Genomic DNA, 17,500 nt, shown 5'->3' on the forward strand with positions numbered 1-17,500 from the left:
GTATGGGAATGCTGCTTTTTCTGTACTGTCTCTGACATTCAAAGGCCGACAGTTGTTTGCAAAAAAAAGCAGTTCAGGTAAAATTTGCACTTTGCAGCCAAAGTTGCAAAACGTTAGGGTCTTGGCACTTCATTTCCAACTCTTGCACAACACTTTTATAGGTTTCATAGCTCAAACTATTCTCAACTATCATTTTTCACTTCAAAATGTCGAGGAACTCAAAAACTCGTATGGCCTGTCCTTTGGCCTCCAATTTCCATTCTAATCTGTAGAATTTAACAACTGAATGGCAAATTTCTCAAGCTCCCCAGTCAAAAAAAAAGGAGTGAACTGTACCCTATCTGAGGGAAAACCTCATAATCATCAGAATAAGCCACTAGCTCCTAACTACTGTTCAAATGAGTCAAGTTTAAACTGTTGAAAGGAAAAAGTTTTTTAATCAAAGCAACACTCTTTTTTTTTTTTTTTACGCCTCTCATTTTTTCTGTGACTCTTTGGGTTATCCCATTTGACCAAGCAACCAGTATTCTTAGTTTACTGGTTCGATTCCTGCTATGGGATTGCCACTTTTTCTGTAATAAGGCACGCATTGAAAGGTCGACACAAGCCATGCATACAGTCAGTCTAGCTTGGATTTGCTCTTTGCAGCAAAGAATGCTGACCACAATAGATTTTGGACATTCATTCCATTCTTTTGCTCAATACTCCATTTGAATTCATATCACAAATCATTTTTACTTTTGACTTTTAACTATTTGGTTTCAAAGGATCCAAGACCCCCTTCTTTTATATCTGACGTTTTTTGGTACTGAGTGGATACAGTTCTGGCTGTCTAGTCAAGATGGAGACAAAATATCTAAAGCATAGTGCCCCGTGTGAGGATTGAACTCACGACCATCAGATTATGAGACTGGCGCGCTACCTACTGCGCTAACGAGGCAAGCTTCTAGCAAGGATGTGCCAAACTTACTTACTCAAAGCAATTAAGTTCTTCTTTTTCCACATTGACAACGTCTTATGAGAACAAAACTTGCCATATGGTCTAGCGGTTAGGATTCCTGGTTTTCACCCAGGCGGCCCGGGTTCGACTCCCAGTATGGGAATGCTCCTTTTTCTGTACTGTCTCTGACATTCAAAGGCCGACAGTTGTTTGCATAAAAATGCAGTTCAGGTAAAATTTGCACTTTGCAGCCAAAGTTGCAAAACGTTAGGGTCTTGGCACTTCATTTCCAACTCTTGCACAACACTTTTATAGGTTTCATAGCTCAAACTATTCTCAACTATCATTTTTTACTTCAAAATGTCGAGGAACTCAAAAACTCGTATGGCCTGTCCTTTGGCCTCCAATTTCCATTCTAATCTGTAGAATTTAACAACTGAATGGCAAATTTCTCAAGCTCCCCAGTCAAAAAAAAAGGAGTGAACTGTACCCTATCTGAGGGAAAACCTCATAATCATCAGAATAAGCCACTAGCTCCTAACTACTGTTCAAATGAGTCAAGTTTAAACTGTTGAAAGGAAAAAGTTTTTTAATCAAAGCAACACTCTTTTTTTTTTTTTTTACGCCTCTCATTTTTTCTGTGACTCTTTGGGTTATCCCATTTGACCAAGCAACCAGTATTCTTAGTTTACTGGTTCGATTCCTGCTATGGGATTGCCACTTTTTCTGTAATAAGGCACGCATTGAAAGGTCGACACAAGCCATGCATACAGTCAGTCTAGCTTGGATTTTCTCTTTGCAGCAAAAAATGCTGACCACAATAGATTTTGGACATTCATTCCATTCTTTTGCTCAATACTCCATTTGAATTCATATCACAAATCATTTTTACTTTTGACTTTTAACTATTTGGTTTCAAAGGATCCAAAACCCCCTTCCTTTATATCTGACGTTTTTTGGTACTGAGTGGATACAGTTCTGGCTGTCTAGTCAAGATGGAGACAAAATATCTAAAGCATAGTGCCCCTTGTGAGGATCGAACTCACGACCTTCAGATTATGAGACTGACGCGCTACCTACTGCGCTAACGAGGCAAGCTTCTAGCAAGGATGTGCCAAACTTACTTACTGAAAGCAATTAAGTTCTTCTTTTTCCACATTGACAACATCTTATGAGAATAACACTTCCCATATGGTCTATCGGTTAGGATTCTTGGTTTTCACCCAGGCGGCCCGGGTTCGACTCCCGGTATGGGAATGCTGCTTTTTCTGTACTGTCTCTGACATTCAAAGGCCGACAGTTGTTTGCAAAAAAAAGCAGTTCAGGTAAAATTTGCACTTTGCAGCCAAAGTTGCAAAACATTAGGGTCTTGGCACTTCATTTCCAACTCTTGCACAACACTTTTATAGGTTTCATAGCTCAAACTATTCTCAACTATCATTTTTCACTTCAAAATGTCGAGGAACTCAAAAACTCGTATGGCCTGTCCTTTGGCCTCCAATTTCCATTCTAATCTGTAGAATTTAACAACTGAATGGCAAATTTCTCAAGCTCCCCAGTCAAAAAAAAAGGAGTGAACTGTACCCTATCTGAGGGAAAACCTCATAATCATCAGAATAAGCCACTAGCTCCTAACTACTGTTCAAATGAGTCAAGTTTAAACTGTTGAAAGGAAAAAGTTTTTTAATCAAAGCAACACTCTTTTTTTTTTTTTACGCCTCTCATTTTTTCTGTGACTCTTTGGGTTATCCCATTTGACCAAGCAACCAGTATTCTTAGTTTACTGGTTCGATTCCTGCTATGGGATTGCCACTTTTTCTGTAATAAGTCACGCATTGAAAGGTCGACACAAGCCATGCATACAGTCAGTCTAGCTTGGATTTGCTCTTTGCAGCAAAAAATGCTGACCACAATAGATTTTGGACATTCATTCCATTCTTTTGCTCAATACTCCATTTGAATTCATATCACAAATCATTTTTACTTTTGACTTTTAACTATTTGGTTTCAAAGGATCCAAAACCCCCTTCCTTTATATCTGACGTTTTTTGGTACTGAGTGGATACAGTTCTGGCTGTCTAGTCAAGATGGAGACAAAATATCTAAACCATAGTGCCCCGTGTGAGGATCGAACTCACGACCATCAGATTATGAGACTGGCGCGCTACCTACTGCGCTAACGAGGCAAGCTTCTAGCAAGGATGTGCCAAACTTACTTACTCAAAGCAATTAAGTTCTTCTTTTTCCACATTGACAACGTCCTATGAGAACAAAACTTGCCATATGGTCTAGCGGTTAGGATTCCTGGTTTTCACCCAGGCGGCCCGGGTTCGACTCCCAGTATGGGAATTCTGCTTTTTCTGTACTGTCTCTGACATTCAAAGGCCGACAGTTGTTTGCATAAAAATGCAGTTCAGGTAAAATTTGCACTTTGCAGCCAAAGTTGCAAAACGTTAGGGTCTTGGCACTTCATTTCCAACTCTTGTACAACACTTTTATAGGTTTCATAGCTCAAACTATTCTCAACTATCATTTTTTACTTCAAAATGTCGAGGAACTCAAAAACTCGTATGGCCTGTCCTTTGGCCTCCAATTTCCATTCTAATCTGTAGAATTTAACAACTGAATGGCAAATTTCTCAAGCTCCCCAGTCAAAAAAAAAGGAGTGAACTGTACCCTATCTGAGGGAAAACCTCATAATCATCAGAATAAGCCACTAGCTCCTAACTACTGTTCAAATGAGTCAAGTTTAAACTGTTGAAAGGAAAAAGTTTTTTAATCAAAGCAACACTCTTTTTTTTTTTTTTTACGCCTCTCATTTTTTCTGTGACTCTTTGGGTTATCCCATTTGACCAAGCAACCAGTATTCTTAGTTTACTGGTTCGATTCCTGCTATGGGATTGCCACTTTTTCTGTAATAAGTCACGCATTGAAAGGTCGACACAAGCCATGCATACAGTCAGTCTAGCTTGGATTTGCTCTTTGCAGCAAAAAATGCTGACCACAATAGATTTTGGACATTCATTCCATTCTTTTGCTCAATACTCCATTTGAATTCATATCACAAATCATTTTTACTTTTGACTTTTAACTATTTGGTTTCAAAGGATCCAAAACCCCCTTCCTTTATATCTGACGTTTTTTGGTACTGAGTGGATACAGTTCTGGCTGTCTAGTCAAGATGGAGACAAAATATCTGAAGCATAGTGCCCCGTGTGAGGATCGAACTCACGACCTTCAGATTATGAGACTGACGCGCTACCTACTGCGCTAACGAGGCAAGCTTCTAGCAAGGATGTGCCAAACTTACTTACTGAAAGCAATTAAGTTCTTCTTTTTCCACATTGACAACGTCTTATGGGAATAACACTTCCCATATGGTCTAGCGGTTAGGATTCCTGGTTTTCACCCAGGCGGCCCGGGTTCGACTCCCGGTGTGGGAATGCTGCATTTTCTGTACTATCTCTGACCATTCAAAGGCCGACAGTTGTTTGCATAAAAAAGCAGTTCAGGTAAAATTTGCACTTTGCAGCCAAAGTTGCAAAACGGTAGGGTCTTGGCACTTCATTTCCAACTCTTGCACAACACTTTTATAGGTTTCATAGCTCAAACTATTCTCAACTATCATTTTTTACTTCAAAATGTCGAGGAACTCAAAAACTCGTATGGCCTGTCCTTTGGCCTCCAATTTCCATTCTAATCTGTAGAATTTAACAACTGAATGGCAAATTTCTCAAGCTCCCCAGTCAAAAAAAAGGAGTGAACTGTACCCTATCTGAGGGAAAACCTCATAATCATAAGAATAAGCCACTAGCTCCTAACTACTGTTCAAATGAGTCAAGTTTAAACTGTTGAAAGGAAAAAGTTTTTTAATCAAAGCAACACTCTTTTTTTTTTTTTTTACGCCTCTCATTTTTTCTGTGACTCTTTGGGTTATCCCATTTGACCAAGCAACCAGTATTCTTAGTTTACTGGTTCGATTCCTGCTATGGGATTGCCACTTTTTCTGTAATAAGTCACGCATTGAAATGTCGACACAAGCCATGCATACAGTCAGTCTAGCTTGGATTTGCTCTTTGCAGCAAGAAATGCTGACCACAATAGATTTTGGACATTCATTCCATTCTTTTGCTCAATACTCCATTTGAATTCATATCACAAATCATTTTTACTTTTGACTTTTAACTATTTGGTTTCAAAGGATCCAAAACCCCCTTCCTTTATATCTGACGTTTTTTGGTACTGAGTGGATACAGTTCTGGCTGTCTAGTCAAGATGGAGACAAAATATCTAAAGCATAGTGCCCCATGTGAGGATTGAACTCACGAACTTCAGATTATGAGACTGACGCACTACCTACTGCGCTAACGAGGCAAGCTTCTAGCAAGGATGTGCCAAACTTACTTACTCAAAGCAATTAAGTTCTTCTTTTTCCACATTGACAACGTCTTATGAGAACAACACTTCCCATATGGTCTAGCGGTTAGGATTCCTGGTTTTCACCCAGGCGGCCCGGGTTCGACTCCCGGTATGGGAATGCTGCTTTTTCTGTACTGTCTCTGACATTCAAAGGCCGACAGTTGTTTGCATAAAAAAGCAGTTCAGGTAAAATTTGCACTTTGCAGCCAAAGTTGCAAAACGTTAGGGTCTTGGCACTTCATTTCCAACTCTTGCACAACACTTTTATAGGTTTCATAGCTCAAACTATTCTCAACTATCATTTTTCACTTCAAAATGTCGAGGAACTCAAAAACTCGTATGGCCTGTCCTTTGGCCTCCAATTTCCATTCTAATCTGTAGAATTTAACAACTGAATGGCAAATTTCTCAAGCTCCCCAGTCAAAAAAAAAGGAGTGAACTGTACCCTATCTGAGGGAAAACCTCATAATCATCAGAATAAGCCACTAGCTCCTAACTACTGTTCAAATGAGTCAAGTTTAAACTGTTGAAAGGAAAAAGTTTTTTAATCAAAGCAACACTCTTTTTTTTTTTTTTACGCCTCTCATTTTTTCTGTGACTCTTTGGGTTATCCCATTTGACCAAGCAACCAGTATTCTTAGTTTACTGGTTCAATTCCTGCTATGGGATTGCCACTTTTTCTGTAATAAGTCACGCATTGAAAGGTCGACACAAGCCATGCATACAGTCAGTCTAGCTTGGATTTGCTCTTTGCAGCAAAAAATGCTGACCACAATAGATTTTGGACATTCATTCCATTCTTTTGCTCAATACTCCATTTGAATTCATATCACAAATCATTTTTACTTTTGACTTTTAACTATTTGGTTTCAAAGGATCAAAACCCCCTTCCTTTATATCTGACGTTTTTTGGTACTGAGTGGATACAGTTCTGGCTGTCTAGTCAAGATGGAGACAAAATATCTAAAGCATAGTGCCCTGTGTGAGGATCGAACTCACGACCTTCAGATTATGAGACTGACGCGCTACCTACTGCGCTAACGAGGCAAGCTTCTAGCAAGGATGTGCCAAACTTACTTACTGAAAGCAATTAAGTTCTTCATTTTCCACATTGACAACGTCTTATGAGAATAACACTTCCAATATGGTCTAGCGGTTAGGATTCCTGGCTTTCACCCAGGCGGCCCGGGTTCGACTCCCGGTATGGGAATGCTGCCTTTTCTGTACTATCTCTGACATTCAAAGGCCGACAGTTGTTTGCATAAAAAAGCAGTTCAGGTAAAATTTGCACTTTGCAGCCAAAGTTGCAAAACGTTAGGGTCTTGGCACTTCATTTCCAACTCTTGCACAACACTTTTATAGGTTTCATAGCTCAAACTATTCTCAACTATCATTTTTCACTTCAAAATGTCGAGGAACTCAAAAACTCGTATGGCCTGTCCTTTGGCCTCCAATTTCCATTCTAATCTGTAGAATTTAACAACTGAATGGCAAATTTCTCAAGCTCCCCAGTCAAAAAAAAAGGAGTGAACTGTACCCTATCTGAGGGAAAACCTCATAATCATCAGAATAAGCCACTAGCTCCTAACTACTGTTCAAATGAGTCAAGCTTAAACTGTTGAAAGGAAAAAGTTTTTTAATCAAAGCAACACTCTTTTTTTTTTTTTTTTTTTTTTTTTTACGCCTCTCATTTTTTTTTCTGTGACTCTTTGGGTTATCCCATTTGACCAAGCAACCAGTATTCTTAGTTTACTGGTTCGATTCCTGCTATATGATTGCCACTTTTTCTGTAATAAGTCACGCATTGAAAGGTCGACACAAGCCATGCATACAGTCAGTCTAGCTTGGATTTGCTCTTTGCAGCAAAAAATGCTGACCACAATAGATTTTGGACATTCATTCCATTCTTTTGCTCAATACTCCATTTGAATTCATATCACAAATCATTTTTACTTTTGACTTTTAACTATTTGGTTTCAAAGGATCCAAGACCCCCTTCTTTTATATCTGACGTTTTTTGGTACTGAGTGGATACAGTTCTGGCTGTCTAGTCAAGATGGAGACAAAATATCTAAAGCATAGTGCCCCGTGTGAGGATTAAACTCACGACCTTCAGATTATGAGACTGGCGCGCTACCTACTGCGCTAACGAGGCAAGCTTCTAGCAAGGATGTGCCAAACTTACTTACTCAAAGCAATTAAGTTCTTCTTTTTCCACATTGACAACGTCTTATGAGAACAACACTTGCCATATGGTCTAGCGGTTAGGATTCCTGGTTTTCACCCAGGCGTCCCGGGTTCGACTCCCGGTATGGGAATGCTGCTTTTTCTGTACTGTCTCTGACATTCAAAGGCCGACAGTTGTTTGCATAAAAATGCAGTTCAGGTAAAATTTGCACTTTGCAGCCAAAGTTGCAAAACGTTAGGGTCTTGGCACTTCATTTCCAACTCTTGCACAACACTTTTATAGGTTTCATAGCTCAAACTATTCTCAACTATCATTTTTTACTTCAAAATGTCGAGGAACTCAAAAACTCGTATGGCCTGTCCTTTGGCCTCCGATTTCCATTCTAATCTGTAGAATTTAACAACTGAATGGCAAATTTCTCAAGCTCCCCAGTCAAAAAAAAGGAGTGAACTGTACCCTATCTGAGGGAAAACCTCATAATCATCAGAATAAGCCACTAGCTCCTAACTACTGTTCAAATGAGTCAAGTTTAAACTGTTGATAGGAAAAAGTTTTTTAATCAAAGCAACACTATTTGTTTTTTTTTTTTTTACGCCTCTCATTTTTTCTGTGACTCTTTGGGTTATCCCATTTGACCAAGCAACCAGTATTCTTAGTTTACTGGTTCGATTCCTGCTATGGGATTGCCACTTTTTCTGTAATAAGGCACGCATTGAAAGGTCGACACAAGCCATGCATACAGTCAGTCTAGCTTGGATTTGCTCTTTGCAGCAAAAAATGCTGACCACAATAGATTTTGGACATTCATTCCATTCTTTTGCTCAATACTCCATTTGAATTCATATCACAAATCATTTTTACTTTTGACTTTTAACTATTTGGTTTCAAAGGATCCAAAACCCCCTTCCTTTATATCTGACATTTTTTGGTACTGAGTGGATACAGTTCTGGCTGTCTAGTCAAGATGGAGACAAAATATCTAAAGCATAGTGCCCCATGTGAGGATTGAACTCACGAACTTCAGATTATGAGACTGACGCACTACCTACTGCGCTAACAAGGCAAGCTTCTAGCAAGGATGTGCCAAACTTACTTACTCAAAGCAATTAAGTTCTTCTTTTTCCACATTGACAACGTCTTATGAGAACAACACTTGCCATATGGTCTAGCGGTTAGGATTCCTGGTTTTCACCCAGGCGTCCCGGGTTCGACTCCCGGTATGGGAATGCTGCTTTTTCTGTACTGTCTCTGACATTCAAAGGCCGACAGTTGTTTGCATAAAAATGCAGTTCAGGTAAAATTTGCACTTTGCAGCCAAAGTTGCAAAACGTTAGGGTCTTGGCGCTTCATTTCAAACTCTTGCACAACACTTTTATAGGTTTCATAGCTCAAACTATTCTCAACTATCATTTTTTACTTCAAAATGTCGAGGAACTCAAAAACTCGTATGGCCTGTCCTTTGGCCTCCAATTTCCATTCTAATCTGTAGAATTTAACAACTGAATGGCAAATTTCTCAAGCTCCCCAGTCAAAAAAAAGGAGTGAACTGTACCCTATCTGAGGGAAAACCTCATAATCATCAGAATAAGCCACTAGCTCCTAACTACTGTTCAAATGAGTCAAGTTTAAACTGTTGATAGGAAAAAGTTTTTTAATCAAAGCAACACTATTTTTTTTTTTTTTTTTACGCCTCTCATTTTTTCTGTGACTCTTTGGGTTATCCCATTTGACCAAGCAACCAGTATTCTTAGTTTACTGGTTCGATTCCTGCTATGGGATTGCCACTTTTTCTGTAATAAGTCACGCATTGAAAGGTCGACACAAGCCATGCATACAGTCAGTCTAGCTTGGATTTGCTCTTTGCAGCAAAAAATGCTGACCACAATAGATTTTGGACATTCATTCCATTCTTTTGCTCAGTACTCAATTTGAATTCATATCACAAATCATTTTTACTTTTGACTTTTAACTTTTTGGTTTCAAAGGATCAAAACCCCCTTCCTTTATATCTGACGTTTTTTGGTACTGAGTGGATACAGTTCTGGCTGTCTAGTCAAGATGGAGACAAAATATCTAAAGCATAGTGCCCTGTGTGAGGATCGAACTCACGACCTTCAGATTATGAGACTGACGCGCTACCTACTGCGCTAACGAGGCAAGCTTCTAGCAAGGATGTGCCAAACTTACTTACTGAAAGCAATTAAGTTCTTCATTTTCCACATTGACAACGTCTTATGAGAATAACACTTCCAATATGGTCTAGCGGTTAGGATTCCTGGCTTTCACCCAGGCGGCCCGGGTTCGACTCCCGGTATGGGAATGCTGCCTTTTCTGTACTATCTCTGACATTCAAAGGCCGACAGTTGTTTGCATAAAAAAGCAGTTCAGGTAAAATTTGCACTTTGCAGCCAAAGTTGCAAAACGTTAGGGTCTTGGCACTTCATTTCCAACTCTTGCACAACACTTTTATAGGTTTCATAGCTCAAACTATTCTCAACTATCATTTTTCACTTCAAAATGTCGAGGAACTCAAAAACTCGTATGGCCTGTCCTTTGGCCTCCAATTTCCATTCTAATCTGTAGAATTTAACAACTGAATGGCAAATTTCTCAAGCTCCCCAGTCAAAAAAAAAGGAGTGAACTGTACCCTATCTGAGGGAAAACCTCATAATCATCAGAATAAGCCACTAGCTCCTAACTACTGTTCAAATGAGTCAAGCTTAAACTGTTGAAAGGAAAAAGTTTTTTAATCAAAGCAACACTCTTTTTTTTTTTTTTTTTTTTTTTTTTACGCCTCTCATTTTTTTTTCTGTGACTCTTTGGGTTATCCCATTTGACCAAGCAACCAGTATTCTTAGTTTACTGGTTCGATTCCTGCTATATGATTGCCACTTTTTCTGTAATAAGTCACGCATTGAAAGGTCGACACAAGCCATGCATACAGTCAGTCTAGCTTGGATTTGCTCTTTGCAGCAAAAAATGCTGACCACAATAGATTTTGGACATTCATTCCATTCTTTTGCTCAATACTCCATTTGAATTCATATCACAAATCATTTTTACTTTTGACTTTTAACTATTTGGTTTCAAAGGATCCAAGACCCCCTTCTTTTATATCTGACGTTTTTTGGTACTGAGTGGATACAGTTCTGGCTGTCTAGTCAAGATGGAGACAAAATATCTAAAGCATAGTGCCCCGTGTGAGGATTAAACTCACGACCTTCAGATTATGAGACTGGCGCGCTACCTACTGCGCTAACGAGGCAAGCTTCTAGCAAGGATGTGCCAAACTTACTTACTCAAAGCAATTAAGTTCTTCTTTTTCCACATTGACAACGTCTTATGAGAACAACACTTGCCATATGGTCTAGCGGTTAGGATTCCTGGTTTTCACCCAGGCGTCCCGGGTTCGACTCCCGGTATGGGAATGCTGCTTTTTCTGTACTGTCTCTGACATTCAAAGGCCGACAGTTGTTTGCATAAAAATGCAGTTCAGGTAAAATTTGCACTTTGCAGCCAAAGTTGCAAAACGTTAGGGTCTTGGCACTTCATTTCCAACTCTTGCACAACACTTTTATAGGTTTCATAGCTCAAACTATTCTCAACTATCATTTTTTACTTCAAAATGTCGAGGAACTCAAAAACTCGTATGGCCTGTCCTTTGGCCTCCGATTTCCATTCTAATCTGTAGAATTTAACAACTGAATGGCAAATTTCTCAAGCTCCCCAGTCAAAAAAAAGGAGTGAACTGTACCCTATCTGAGGGAAAACCTCATAATCATCAGAATAAGCCACTAGCTCCTAACTACTGTTCAAATGAGTCAAGTTTAAACTGTTGATAGGAAAAAGTTTTTTAATCAAAGCAACACTATTTGTTTTTTTTTTTTTTACGCCTCTCATTTTTTCTGTGACTCTTTGGGTTATCCCATTTGACCAAGCAACCAGTATTCTTAGTTTACTGGTTCGATTCCTGCTATGGGATTGCCACTTTTTCTGTAATAAGGCACGCATTGAAAGGTCGACACAAGCCATGCATACAGTCAGTCTAGCTTGGATTTGCTCTTTGCAGCAAAAAATGCTGACCACAATAGATTTTGGACATTCATTCCATTCTTTTGCTCAATACTCCATTTGAATTCATATCACAAATCATTTTTACTTTTGACTTTTAACTATTTGGTTTCAAAGGATCCAAAACCCCCTTCCTTTATATCTGACATTTTTTGGTACTGAGTGGATACAGTTCTGGCTGTCTAGTCAAGATGGAGACAAAATATCTAAAGCATAGTGCCCCATGTGAGGATTGAACTCACGAACTTCAGATTATGAGACTGACGCACTACCTACTGCGCTAACAAGGCAAGCTTCTAGCAAGGATGTGCCAAACTTACTTACTCAAAGCAATTAAGTTCTTCTTTTTCCACATTGACAACGTCTTATGAGAACAACACTTGCCATATGGTCTAGCGGTTAGGATTCCTGGTTTTCACCCAGGCGTCCCGGGTTCGACTCCCGGTATGGGAATGCTGCTTTTTCTGTACTGTCTCTGACATTCAAAGGCCGACAGTTGTTTGCATAAAAATGCAGTTCAGGTAAAATTTGCACTTTGCAGCCAAAGTTGCAAAACGTTAGGGTCTTGGCGCTTCATTTCAAACTCTTGCACAACACTTTTATAGGTTTCATAGCTCAAACTATTCTCAACTATCATTTTTTACTTCAAAATGTCGAGGAACTCAAAAACTCGTATGGCCTGTCCTTTGGCCTCCAATTTCCATTCTAATCTGTAGAATTTAACAACTGAATGGCAAATTTCTCAAGCTCCCCAGTCAAAAAAAAGGAGTGAACTGTACCCTATCTGAGGGAAAACCTCATAATCATCAGAATAAGCCACTAGCTCCTAACTACTGTTCAAATGAGTCAAGTTTAAACTGTTGATAGGAAAAAGTTTTTTAATCAAAGCAACACTATTTTTTTTTTTTTTTTTACGCCTCTCATTTTTTCTGTGACTCTTTGGGTTATCCCATTTGACCAAGCAACCAGTATTCTTAGTTTACTGGTTCGATTCCTGCTATGGGATTGCCACTTTTTCTGTAATAAGTCACGCATTGAAAGGTCGACACAAGCCATGCATACAGTCAGTCTAGCTTGGATTTGCTCTTTGCAGCAAAAAATGCTGACCACAATAGATTTTGGACATTCATTCCATTCTTTTGCTCAGTACTCAATTTGAATTCATATCACAAATCATTTTTACTTTTGACTTTTAACTTTTTGGTTTCAAAGGATCCAAGACCCCCTTCCTTTATATCTGACGTTTTTTGGTACTGAGTGGATACAGTTCTGGCTGTCTAGTCAAGATGGAGACAAAATATCTAAAGCATAGTGCCCCGTGTGAGGATTGAACTCACGACCTTCAGATTATGAGACTGACGCGCTACCTACTGCGCTAACGAGGCAAGCTTCTAGCAAGGATGTGCCAAACTTACTTACTCAAAGCAATTGAGTTCTTCTTTTTCCACATTGACAACGTCTTATGAGAACAACACTTGCCATATGGTCTAGCGGTTAGGATTCCTGGTTTTCACCCAGGCGGCCCGGGTTCGACTCCCGGTATGGGAATGCTGCTTTTTCTGTACTGTCTCTGACATTCAAAGGCCGACAGTTGTTTGCATAAAAAAGCAGTTCAGGTAAAATTTGCACTTTGCAGCCAAAGTTGCAAAACGTTAGGGTCTTGGCACTTCATTTCCAACTCTTGCACAACACTTTTATAGGTTTCATAGCTCAAACTATTCTCAACTATCATTTTTCACTTCAAAATGTCGAGGAACTCAAAAACTCGTATGGCCTGTCCTTTGGCCTCCAATTTCCATTCTAATCTGTAGAATTTAACAACTGAATGGCAAATTTCTCAAGCTCCCCAGTCAAAAAAAAGGAGTGAACTGTACCCTATCTGAGGGAAAAACTCATAATCATCAGAATAAGCCACTAGCTCCTAACTACTGTTCAAATGAGTCAAGTTTAAACTGTTGAAAGGAAAAAGTTTTTTAATCAAAGCAACATTTTTTTTTTTTTTTTTTTATTTTTTACGCCTCTCATTTTTTCTGTGACTCTTTGGGTTATCCCATTTGACCAAGCAACCAGTATTCTTAGTTTACTGGTTCGATTCCTGCTATGGGATTGCCACTTTTTCTGTAATAAGTCACGCATTGAAAGGTCGACACAAGCCATGCATACAGTCAGTCTAGCTTGGATTTGCTCTTTGCAGCAAAAAATGCTGACCACAATAGATTTTGGACATTCATTCCATTCTTTTGCTCAATACTCCATTTGAATTCATATCACAAATTATTTTTACTTTTGACTTTTAACTATTTGGTTTCAAAGGATCCAAAACCCTCTTCCTTTATATCTGACGTTTTTTGGTACTGAGTGGATACAGTTCTGGCTGTCTAGTCAAGATGGAGACAAAATATCTAAAGCATAGTGCCCCGTGTGAGGATCGAACTCACGACCTTCAGATTATGAGACTGACGCGCTACCTACTGCGCTAACGAGGCAAGCTTCTAGCAAGGATGTGCCAAACTTACTTACTGAAAGCAATTAAGTTCTTCTTTTTCCACATTGACAACGTCTTATGAGAACAACTTTTCCCATATGGTCTAGCGGTTAAGATTCCTGGTTTTCACCCAGGTGGCCCGGGTTCGACTCCCGGTATGGGAATGCTGCTTTTTCTGTACTATCTCTGACATTCAAAGGCCGACAGTTAATTGCATAAAAAAGCAGTTCAGGTAAAATTTGCACTTTGCAGCCAAAGTTGCAAAACGTTAGGGTCTTGGCACTTCATTTCCAACTCTTGCACAACACTTTTATAGGTTTCATAGCTCAAACTATTCTCAACTATCATTTTTTACTTCAAAATGTCGAGGAACTCAAAAACTCGTATGGCCTGTCCTTTGGCCTCCAATTTCCATTCTAATCTGTAGAATTTAACAACTGAATGACAAATTTCTCAAGCTCCCCAGTCAAAAAAAAAGGAGTGAACTGTACCCTATCTGAGGGAAAACCTCATAATCATCAGAATAAGCCACTAGCTCCTAACTACTGTTCAAATGAGTCAAGTTTAAACTGTTGAAAGGAAAAAGTTTTTTAATCAAAGCAACATTTTTTTTTTCTTTTTTTTTTTTTTTACGCCTCTCATTTTTTCTGTGACTCTTTGGGTTATCCCATTTGACCAAGCAACCAGTATTCTTAGTTTACTGGTTCGATTCCTGCTATGGGATTGCCACTTTTTCTGTAATAAGTCACGCATTGAAAGGTCGACACAAGCCATGCATACAGTCAGTCTAGCTTGGATTTGCTCTTTGCAGCAAAAAATGCTGACCACAATAGATTTTGGACATTCATTCCATTCTTTTGCTCAATACTCCATTTGAATTCATATCACAAATCATTTTTACTTTTTACTTTTAACTATTTGGTTTCAAAGGATCCAAAACCCCCTTCCTTTATATCTGACGTTTTTTGGTACTGAGTGGATACAGTTCTGGCTGTCTAGTCAAGATGGAGACAAAATATCTAAAGCATAGTGCCCCGTGTGAGGATCGAACTCACGACCTTCAGATTATGAGACTGACGCGCTACCTACTGCGCTAACGAGGCAAGCTTCTAGCAAGGATGTGCCAAACTTACTTACTCAAAGCAATTAAGTTCTTCTTTTTCCACATTGACAACGTCTTATGAGAACAACACTTCCCATATGGTCTAGCGGTTAGGATTCCTGGTTTTCACCCAGGCGGCCCGGGTTCGACTCCCGGTATGGGAATGCTGCTTTTTCTGTACTATCTCTGACATTCAAAGGCCGACAGTTGTTTGCATAAAAAAGCAGTTCAGGTAAAATTTGCACTTTGCAGCCAAAGTTGCAAAACGTTAGGGTCTTGGCACTTCATTTCCAACTCTTGCACAACACTTTTATAGGTTTCATAGCTCAAACTATTCTCAACTATCATTTTTTACTTCAAAATGTCGAGGAACTCAAAAACTCGTATGGCCTGTCCTTTGGCCTCCAATTTCCATTCTAATCTGTAGAATTTAACAACTGAATGGCAAATTTCTCAAGCTCCCCAGTCAAAAAAAAGGAGTGAACTGTACCCTATCTGAGGGAAAACCTCATAATCATCAGAATAAGCCACTAGCTCCTAACTGCTGTTCAAATGAGTCAAGTTTAAACTGTTGAAAGGAAAAAGTTTTTTAATCAAAGCAACACTCTTTTTTTTTTTTTTTTTTTTTTACGCCTCTCATTTTTTCTGTGACTCTTTGGGTTATCCCATTTGACCAAGCAACCAGTATTCTTAGTTTACTGGTTCGATTCCTGCTATGGGATTGCCACTTTTTCTGTAATAAGTCACGCATTGAAATGTCGACACAAGCCATGCATACAGTCAGTCTAGCTTGGATTTGCTCTTTGCAGCAAAAAATGCTGACCACAATAGATTTTGGACATTCATTCCATTCTTTTGCTCAATACTCCATTTGAATTCATATCACAAATCATTTTTACTTTTGACTTTTAACTATTTGGTTTCAAAGGATCCAAAACCCCCTTCCTTTATATCTGACGTTTTTTGGTACTGAGTGGATACAGTTCTGGCTGTCTAGTCAAGATGGAGACAAAATATCTAAAGCATAGTGCCCCGTGTGAGGATCGAACTCACGACCTTCAGATTATGAGACTGACGCGCTACCTACTGCGCTAACGAGGCAAGCTTCTAGCAAGGATGTGCCAAACTTACTTACTGAAAGCAATTAAGTTCTTCTTTTTCCACATTGACAACGTCTTATGAGAACAACACTTCCCATATGGTCTAGCGGTTAGGATTCCTGGTTTTCACCCAGGCGGCCCGGGTTCGACTCCCGTTATGGGAATGCTGCTTTTTCTGTACTATCTCTGACATTCAAAGGCCGACAGTTGTTTGCATAAAAAAGCAGTTCAGGTAAAATTTGCACTTTGCAGCCAAAGTTGCAAAACGTTAGGGTCTTGGCACTTCATTTCCAACTCTTGCACAACACTTTTATAGGTTTCATAGCTCAAACTATTCTCAACTATCATTTTTTACTTCAAAATGTCGAGGAACTCAAAAACTCGTATGGCCTGTCCTTTGGCCTCCAATTTCCATTCTAATCTGTAGAATTTAACAACTGAATGACAAATTTCTCAAGCTCCCCAGTCAAAAAAAAAGGAGTGAACTGTACCCTATCTGAGGGAAAACCTCATAATCATCAGAATAAGCCACTAGCTCCTAACTACTGTTCAAATGAGTCAAGTTTAAACTGTTGAAAGGAAAAAGTTTTTTAATCAAAGCAACATTTTTTTTTTCTTTTTTTTTTTTTTTACGCCTCTCATTTTTTCTGTGACTCTTTGGGTTATCCCATTTGACCAAGCAACCAGTATTCTTAGTTTACTGGTTCGATTCCTGCTATGGGATTGCCACTTTTTCTGTAATAAGTCACGCATTGAAAGGTCGACACAAGCCATGCATACAGTCAGTCTAGCTTGGATTTGCTCTTTGCAGCAAAAAATGCTGACCACAATAGATTTTGGACATTCATTCCATTCTTTTGCTCAATACTCCATTTGAATTCATATCACAAATCATTTTTACTTTTGACTTTTAACTATTTGGTTTCAAAGGATCCAAAACCCCCTTCCTTTATATCTGACGTTTTTTGGTACTGAGTGGATACAGTTCTGGCTGTCTAGTCAAGATGGAGACAAAATATCTAAAGCATAGTGCCCCGTGTGAGGATCGAACTCACGACCTTCAGATTATGAGACTGACGCGCTACCTACTGCGCTAACGAGGCAAGCTTCTAGCAAGGATGTGCCAAACTTACTTACTGAAAGCAATTAAGTTCTTCTTTTTCCACATTGACAACGTCTTATGAGAACAACACTT

General features: G+C 39.1%; 6 non-coding genes across 6 annotated transcripts; 1 reads left to right on the plus strand and 5 right to left on the minus strand.

Moving 5' to 3' along the window:
* Positions 1–4,147: 4,147 nt before the first annotated feature.
* Positions 4,148–4,220, minus strand: TRNAM-CAU (transfer RNA methionine (anticodon CAU)). The gene has a single exon. It is a non-coding gene; the product is annotated as a tRNA-Met (tRNA).
* Positions 4,221–14,031: 9,811 nt separating this feature from the next.
* Positions 14,032–14,104, minus strand: TRNAM-CAU (transfer RNA methionine (anticodon CAU)). Its single transcript has one exon. It is a non-coding gene; the product is annotated as a tRNA-Met (tRNA).
* Positions 14,105–14,195: 91 nt separating this feature from the next.
* On the plus strand, positions 14,196–14,267 carry TRNAE-UUC (transfer RNA glutamic acid (anticodon UUC)). Its single transcript has one exon. It is a non-coding gene; the product is annotated as a tRNA-Glu (tRNA).
* Positions 14,268–15,133: 866 nt separating this feature from the next.
* On the minus strand, positions 15,134–15,206 carry TRNAM-CAU (transfer RNA methionine (anticodon CAU)). The gene has a single exon. It is a non-coding gene; the product is annotated as a tRNA-Met (tRNA).
* A 1,027-nt stretch (positions 15,207–16,233) lies between these two features.
* Positions 16,234–16,306, minus strand: TRNAM-CAU (transfer RNA methionine (anticodon CAU)). Its single transcript has one exon. It is a non-coding gene; the product is annotated as a tRNA-Met (tRNA).
* Positions 16,307–17,335: 1,029 nt separating this feature from the next.
* On the minus strand, positions 17,336–17,408 carry TRNAM-CAU (transfer RNA methionine (anticodon CAU)). Its single transcript has one exon. It is a non-coding gene; the product is annotated as a tRNA-Met (tRNA).
* Between the last annotated feature and the right edge of the window lie 92 nt (positions 17,409–17,500).

The sequence above is a fragment of the Anomaloglossus baeobatrachus genome, chromosome 4 (genome assembly GCF_048569485.1).
Source record: "Anomaloglossus baeobatrachus isolate aAnoBae1 chromosome 4, aAnoBae1.hap1, whole genome shotgun sequence".
Lineage (NCBI taxonomy): Eukaryota > Metazoa > Chordata > Amphibia > Anura > Aromobatidae > Anomaloglossus > Anomaloglossus baeobatrachus.